The sequence below is a fragment of the Corapipo altera genome, unplaced genomic scaffold, assembly GCF_003945725.1.
Source record: "Corapipo altera isolate COAL_440 unplaced genomic scaffold, ASM394572v1 49, whole genome shotgun sequence".
NCBI classification, from domain to species: Eukaryota; Metazoa; Chordata; class Aves; order Passeriformes; family Pipridae; genus Corapipo; species Corapipo altera.
In genome coordinates, this window is record NW_020884879.1 from 18,950,056 (window position 1) to 18,958,358 (window position 8,303).

Here is an 8,303-nt window from a genome sequence, read left to right on the forward strand (position 1 = left end):
GTAGTGTGTCAAGCGGGCCGTGGGGGGCCGCCAACCAGCAGGAGGGAGAGCGGCACAATCCCGTATGAAATGTCGCAGGTGAGTAGTGTGCCTGAAGATATGTGGAAACACAGTGGGGGAAGGATAAGGTCAGGGTGGATAGTGGGTTTTTTAGAATAATGGGGGTCCCCGCCAGGCTGGGGCCAATGAAAGGCACCCCCGCCTGGATGGGTACTGGGGTCAGAATGTTTGCTTTGTTTGCTCTGTCTGTCTGTTTTTGGTTCTCCTGTGGCTACTGCCCAGGTTCGGCATGTTCTGGATATACTTGCTTTGCTCTGTTACATCCTGAAAAGCTGGACAGGACAAAGGGTTGTCCCTGGGTACCTCCTTCAGTTTGTTTATAGGTAGGTGATAATAAAGCAGGAAATGAAAGACTTGCCCAAAGCGTTCTAATAAGAACATAGTCTCTGTACCCCTGTGTGGTTGCGATCTATGTGGTACATGCCTCCAGCATGGTCGCCCATGCCAGACAGATCAAAACCGTAGGACCAGATTTAATACATTCTTGGGCAGGATGAGCTCATTAGCCTCCTGGCAGTCATCCTAGGAGAAGGACAACTCCAATCCCAAACCCGGGCAGATGGAGCTCGCTTAGCCCTGTAAGGCCATCCATCTAAGAGAAGGTCACTCTAATCAAACCTACGTCCTGAGGACCTCACTGCCACCGTCCAAGCTCGCTCGGCCCTGGCAGATGAACCTCAGGATTAAAGGGTGGGTTCAGTTCCTCGTACACTGTGTCTCACCTAAAAAATCCATTGCGCAGGCTTGAAGGCTTTACCCACATGCAAAAAGTCCTGTAGCGACAGGCGAGGGTCGAAACGGCAGGTGAAAGGTGCACTGGGAGCCACAGACCCAACCCTGCATGCAGGCAGTTCAGGATATTGGTCATTTGAGACTGACTGGAGATGACAGTCTCTTGGGGCAGCACCCTGAACGACCAAGCAGCCTTTTCAAGAACAGCCCTGCTTGCTCCACTCGGAGAGGGGCCTAGAAAAGGTGGCCTAAACAAAGCTCATCTCCACTTTCACCCGGTTGGTCAACCGCAGGCCAACGGGCATCTTCTTCCAATGCGGTTGCACAAAGATCAAAAGACAAAGGCATGCACCTGCCTCCAAAGGTGTACCTAAATTAACTCTAGCATTGTTGGAATATCAGAACCATGCTCGATTCTGCGGATTGTGGATATCCTGAGCGTCGATCTGCCCTAATTGCCCATGAGCTGGCTCGTCTCAACATCGACATTGCCGCTCTCAGTGAAGTTTGCCTTCATGAAGAAGGCAACCTCAGAGAACATGGTACCGGTTACACACTCTTTTGGTCAGGCAAGCCCAGAACAGAAAAACACCTCTCAGGAGTTGGCTTCATGATCAAAAACTCCATTGTTCCTAAACTCGAAAATCTGCCGACAGGTCACTCTGACCGCATTATCTCCCTATGCCTTCCACTAAACAACAAGCAACATGTTGTCATCTTTAGTATATATGCCCCAACTCTCCAAGCTGACCCTGCTGAAAATGTAGTCAGTAGACACATTTGTCCTTCATCTACTTTGTTTATATGCAAAATATTTCCAACATATGATGATATTATTGTAGTAATACCTATTTTTATGACTAATGTGTTTTATGCAAGGCATTTAAATACTGTAATCTTTGCAATTGAATACAATCTTCCAGTAGATCACTACATGATTAAGTACATGTAATATGGTTGCATTCTAAACCTGTGGTTATTGGTCAGTATTGTTTTTTTAACTTTAAATGTGGAACCTTACAGCAGAACTACTAGTTGGGGGTTTTGTTTGTTTGTTTGTGGGTTTGTTGTTGGTTTTGTTGCCTTTTTTGAAGAGATTCTGAGTTATGAAGAAATCAGATGAAAACAGGAAGGCTGGTGTTGAACCTCTGATGCTACAATGGCAGCAAGGGACGATGTGACTGCTACAAGTAGGAATACTCTTAACAAAGTCTCATGGGTATAAGACATCTCACTGGGTGGATTTATAATTTTTACCTTTCAAATAAACCAAAGGACTTAATGGTTTATTTCCTTTCAAAACCAAAAATACTCAACTGGTTATGTTTACCTGGATATTACAGAGAATGTCACTGAATATATATGAACATCTTTAGCAAATCGACATTCTGAAAATGCCTAGAGCTAATGTAATTTATTATGCATGGAAGAAGATGCTAAATATAGTGGCCTTCAGCAGAAAATAATAAAATGGTTTGATTAGGTTTAATTTAATTATTGTCGTAAGTGAAAATCCTCTATTCCAGCCTTCTCTGCCCTTCAAAGAATTTCTCCTGGAAGAAAAGCAGTAAAAAATCCACTCACCAGATTGAAAAATGGCATGTTAGTCAATGCCATTATGAGGTCTTGTCCACTCATTTCCTTTTCTTCTTTTATTTTGAACTGTAACAGCTGAGTTTCAGTTCTTTGCCAGCTGTACTCTCAGTATATATCCAATCTGCTGCCTTCCTGACCTCCTGGTGGAGAACATTTGCCAAGACTCTACAAGACTGAAAAGTTAAATTAACTGAATGCAATTAAGATTAAGTTTAATGTTCATCTTTTAGGACTTACCAGGGAAGACTCTTTTACAGTTAGATTATTCTTGATTTGTGCTCTTGATGTATTTGACTCCTCGTTATTCCTTCCTGCAGCGAGCACTCCATTATACAGGTAGCTCTCCTCCTGAGCTCTCCGTTACACATTTCTTGTATCCAAATCTCATAATCATAGAAATTTTTTGTCATCACTTAACCCACAAAGCAAATATTTCCAGTCAAAACTATTATATTGCTATTACTTCTTTTTCCCATTGTCTTAATATCAGATAATAGGTAATCCATGTGCTTCATCTTTTCTAAACAGGTTCTTGTTGGAGCAATTTTTTAATTTTTTTTTTGGTACGTTCTTTTGCTTTTCATAGCATAGAAATTAACGGTTAATGTCTTTTTTTCTATAATCAGACTTCTGTCGTATGCTATTTTCTCTCATAAAGAAGATCCATGCCAGAATGTAAGTCACATCATGTTTACGTATAGTTTTCATTTTTCTTTTTCTTTCTCCTATACACTACATTTTAAAAAATATATTTAATGCTGTGTTGCTTTCTGGATATTTTTATGCTTATTTCTAGATGTTAATTTTCTTTGGAAACTTTTGGACTGTGAGAAAAGTGAACAAGTTGCCTTTGTACTCGTTTTGATTAACAAGACCTGTTGGCTTTGAGGTTTTTTTTTTCTGTTCTGATTAGTGATGGGTGTAAAAATAAAACTACCCCTAAGAGGTTCTGTTGTGCATGATGATGGAGAGGGGACACAACGAATACTATTACTGATAATTTTCTATCTCACATTTTTCCTCAAGCACAAGTACAGCTAAATTGTTTCATGCTGACACATCAACAATACTGCAGTATGGAAAAATCCTTTACTTTGAGGGTGAGGTGAATATAGTTTGATAGATGTGAGTGCTTGGCATGTCATCTTGAATTGCCATCTAGAATTTTTTCATATTTTTTTTTTAAAAACAAGGAAGAGTAGAAACAAGTAGAAACAATCATGGTGTGATTCTTGGGGTGTCCTGCACAAGGCCAGGAGTTGGACTTGATTGTCCTGATGGCTCTCTTCCAATTCAGCATATTCTATGATTCTAAGCCTCAAGAAACTTCATAATAGTAAAAATTTGGTTGGCTGAAGTGTACTGAAACAGAGTTATATTGATTTTGACTACTTCTGTTCTGTATATTTAGTTATCTGAACATGATTTTTGTTATTCAATATCAGTGTTTTTGTCATGCTATAGTTGGAAGATTTTAATTTTGAATAATATTTCCCATACTAGAAAACTGTGGATTTTACTATAAATTGCAAGAATATTTATTATTACCTTGATACCAATTATATGTTTTTGTTAATATTCCTAGTAAGTGTTCATACTGCAAGGAACATGATACTAAACTGTGAATTTTGCTAACCTTCAGGGTTTGTGAAATTGTAATACCTTGAAATTACAGAGCATTTGAACTGCCCTGTCCATGGGCGCAACTGAGAAGATGCTAGCTCTATTTTCTTAATTCTCTTTATTTCCCTCCATCAGATATTTGTATGTATTGATTGGATCCTGCTGAGCCTTCTCCCTGATGATGTCAGGAATTGGGTAGTTTCCAGGTAGTCGGTGCCTTCAACCTCTCCTCATAAGAAAGATGCTCCAGTCCCTTACTCCTCCTTGTGAGTCTTTGCTGTCCAGTATGTCCTTGCCTCTCTTGTACTGTGGAGCGTCATTTCCTGAGCTCACTGTAGACAGATGCCATTTCCCTCCTACTGTATCTATAAGCAATCCCTACATCAGCTAAAACAATTCTTGGAAATTTACAGTTTTTTCTAAATGCTCCCAGAATGGGGTTTAGCCTTCACTTGAGAATTTCCAGGGGTTTTGTCACAATCTCTGGTTCAAGCAGTCAAGATGAGTTAAATTAATCCAGAAAATGACATAGGTAAAATGGGGTAATGTAGACCTGAATAAGAATGATTAATGAAACAAACTGTCAGGAGCTGGCCTGCTTATCTGCTGTGGCTATTCCTCATAAATGTAAGTATGAACTTACAATGACATTTTTTCTTTGTAAATGGAATGTTCATGATGTTGAATAGGATTGGGTAACCTGGTGTAGGATGAAAAAAAGAAAAAGCTAAGTTTACAAACTTTCAAATTCAGGACATTGTGAAAAATCATGAAAATAAAATGTTGTCTTGGGCAGAGGTTAATGCTGGAATGATGTTAAAAGTAGTGTCCCTCTATGCAGAGAATTAGAATCTATATTTTAGTGAAAATTTCTTAACATGGAACACAGTTATACATTCACAGGATAAGATTTGATCCTATTAAAAATTCTTTTTTGTTGGAGAGCTACAAGTAATACCTTACTTACCTTTTTTTTTGAGTCCCATAAGACTGAAGGTTTTGCATTGTACCAGTATTACGTAGGAGACATTTTTATATGTAAGAGTTTAAAATTTACGTAAACACCACAAATAGACTATGGAGAATGAGAAAGAAAATTAAAGAATGATGGCTGATCTGGATCCATAATAAGATTGTAGATATTCTTGCACTGCTAGACTGAGGGTATCTCTTCCTGCCTGCTTTGACCTTATTGTCACATATGCTGCATTGTGGTATCACTCTGCTGCTTCAATTCCAGAAAAAAATAGTGATATGCATCTTTTCCAAAGCTCCTATAGATGACTGCATGCATCATTCACAAAGAACAACTCTTCCAAAAGAAAAGCTCTGGTCTCCTTCTGGCTACAAATGCCCACATCTGGTATAAATCTAACTTTAATCAAGAAATAAGAATAGTTCTGTGCTTCTTACATATCTCTTTGCATGTCATAGCTAAGACAAAATTTGACTATGCCCATTGTATTCCTTCTTTCTAGTAAGTGTAAAGAAAATTATTTGATGTATTTGAACACTGAATGTATTCCAAAAAAACTTGGGAAAGTTTAAGACTGTATTTTAATGTCTGCATGCATACAAGAGACAAGATTCTTAAATATTGATAAAACCAACAATTTAGGGGAATTTCACTACTCTCTCCTATTCACACAGAGAACCAAACTGTAATATTTTTCTTGCTGTCTGATTATTGGTAACTGGTCATGGATTCATAATTCTGTTTGACATATATATATTTTAACATAAATAGCCATAATATAGCTTTGCTTGCATTGCCATTACACAAATTACAACTGTTTAAAGACATTTTGGCTAGAGTACATTTAATATTAAAAGGGTATAGCTGTCCTTTTTTTCTTCTTTTTATTCATATATCTCTTTATAATTGATTAATGTTCATTTGGATGAATAATTTATAGCTCATATAGCTCCTGGCTTATTAATTGTTTAATTTCAGAGGAAGTAACTGAGTACTAAGGAGAAATAAGTTGTCATTCAAAGAGACACATTAAATTTAAATACTCCATTGATGCACAGAAGTGGTCAAAGTAGTTCTTATATTTAGTACCATTCTTGTAAAGAAGAATAACGATAATGAAGATTAAAGGATATTAGATTTTTTTTTTTAGATAGGAGAAGCATTTAATAGCATGTGATTTGGCAAATTTTATGATCCTTTTTGGTTTTGTTTTTCTTTATATGTCTTTTTTTTCCATCGTTAGTTTTCTCTGCAAGGCCAAGCAGAAAAAGAAGCAAATTGAATAAGCGGTTCTCACAGCTAATAACAAACAAGATTAAATACCCAAATGACTAAATGATAAAATTAACCTTAAGTGTAGATAAGCTGTTTTGCCTTTGCAATTGAAATTAATCTCAAGATATATTTAGATCAAAGGATCAGAATTTGAATCAACATTGATAAGGTACTTCTACTTCACTTGAGAGCCTATGGCACTTAATTTTCCATTTGAGTAGATCAAGAAAAGAAGTTCTTCCTCCTTATAGAGAAGTAGCTAGTGTTGTTTAACACTTTGGATTTGGCTAAGTGTTGTGATCAATGTATGAAGATGAAATGGTTTTGGAAGGTTTTATTTTAAGAATTGCTAATAACAACTTCTCACTATTTTATGTTATGATTTTACACATGCTATCTTCACACATCTAACTTCACCTTATACTTTTACAGTGTGCTTTTTATAGAAGAGTAATTAATTAAAGACAGAATCTGTCCAGGGATCTTGTGTCTTTGCTTTCCGTTGTAGTTATATTGCTGTTCTTTGAAAGATCTGAATTATTTATTTTTATTACTAATGGGAAGGAAGTAAAAATAAAAGTCAAATAGCCTGCAGTTGAATTTTTTTCTTTTGATCTTGACATTTAAAAACTGGAAAGTTATTATATATCTTGAAAAACAGGTAATGTTATATCTCCCTCTGCCAAAGCCAAAAAATTGTTAATGAGATGCATATATTCTTTCCTTTTCTATACTTAGAATTGTTAGATTATTCTGTAAGCACATATAATAATCCAAAAATAATTTGCATTTCCCCCATTTTCAGAGCTGCATGTCTTACATTCAAGAGCAGAAAGAAAAGACATTGGGAAATGACATATGACATATTCTTCACTGCTATACAAAATTGTTAGAAAAAGTAAAATACCTTGCATGTCTGTTATCTTTACCATTCTCCTATCCTTATGAGCACTGCAGGAATCTCTCTTTTACAGCAAAGAAAACATATTGAGAAGGCAAATACTTTTATGTTAGTCATGGTCTCAAACAGCAGGAGGTCTTCATATGATATGACACCTGAAGGCCCTTTAAGTTTTGAGTCTATTACTAGACACCTGTTCAACTTCTTTTCCAGAAGCATCAGGTGTACACAATGGCTGGACTAGCAGGCATGATTAGTTCTCTGAAATCATCTTTAGTAGCTCTGGCTTATGAAGAAGAGGTGCCAATTCTCAATAAACCCTCAGAGCAAGGTTCCCATAGGACCTAGCAGCATCTCTAAAAGGAGGACTCCAGGGTGCAGGCTCATTACCATACCATCCAATCTCACAGTGCTAACTTTTTCCCCGCTCAGACCATTATTCTTTGCAGTGCCAACTAATTCTCCAATTATCAAGTGTTCTATAAAACAAGTAATTGCAGGAGGACATCTCTTGAAGATACAACAGGCTGCAGTCCAAATGTTGCATTCTTTAACCCTTCAATTCACATAAGAGCAGCCTGTATCATTTGCACTTACAGCGTATAATAGGTCTTTCTCAAACTGAAGACTCAGTTGACTGAGACCTCAGCTATTGTGGTTTCTGCGACTAATGAGACTCTACTGACTATAACACTACTTATGTTTTCTGAGGTAGGATAAATTCAAAGTCAAGGAATCTCTCAATTTTTTTTTCAGGAAACTCTAAGCCCTATATCTAAAAAGTGCCTCACAAATTTGTATGTCTAGGAGAGACTACAGAAAAAGAGAAATAATATAAAAATGAACAGAATGTGTTTTTTTAAAGAAAATTGAAGGGTTTTTTTAAAACATATAACCTCATACCTTAACTAATGTTAAGCAGTCTCAAGTGGGGAAATACCAGAAACTTTAAATTCGGGTGACATACATGAGGAGAAAGAATCTTAGGAATAACAGGGGTATATAAATGTGATTTAAGACTCAGAATTTCTCTGTCGATTTTTATAGCTTTCAAGTGTTAAGTAAAATAATATTGTTTCCTCCTCCAATAATGTTTACTGACTTCTTTCTGAACATATTGGCACATATGACGTTTTTACT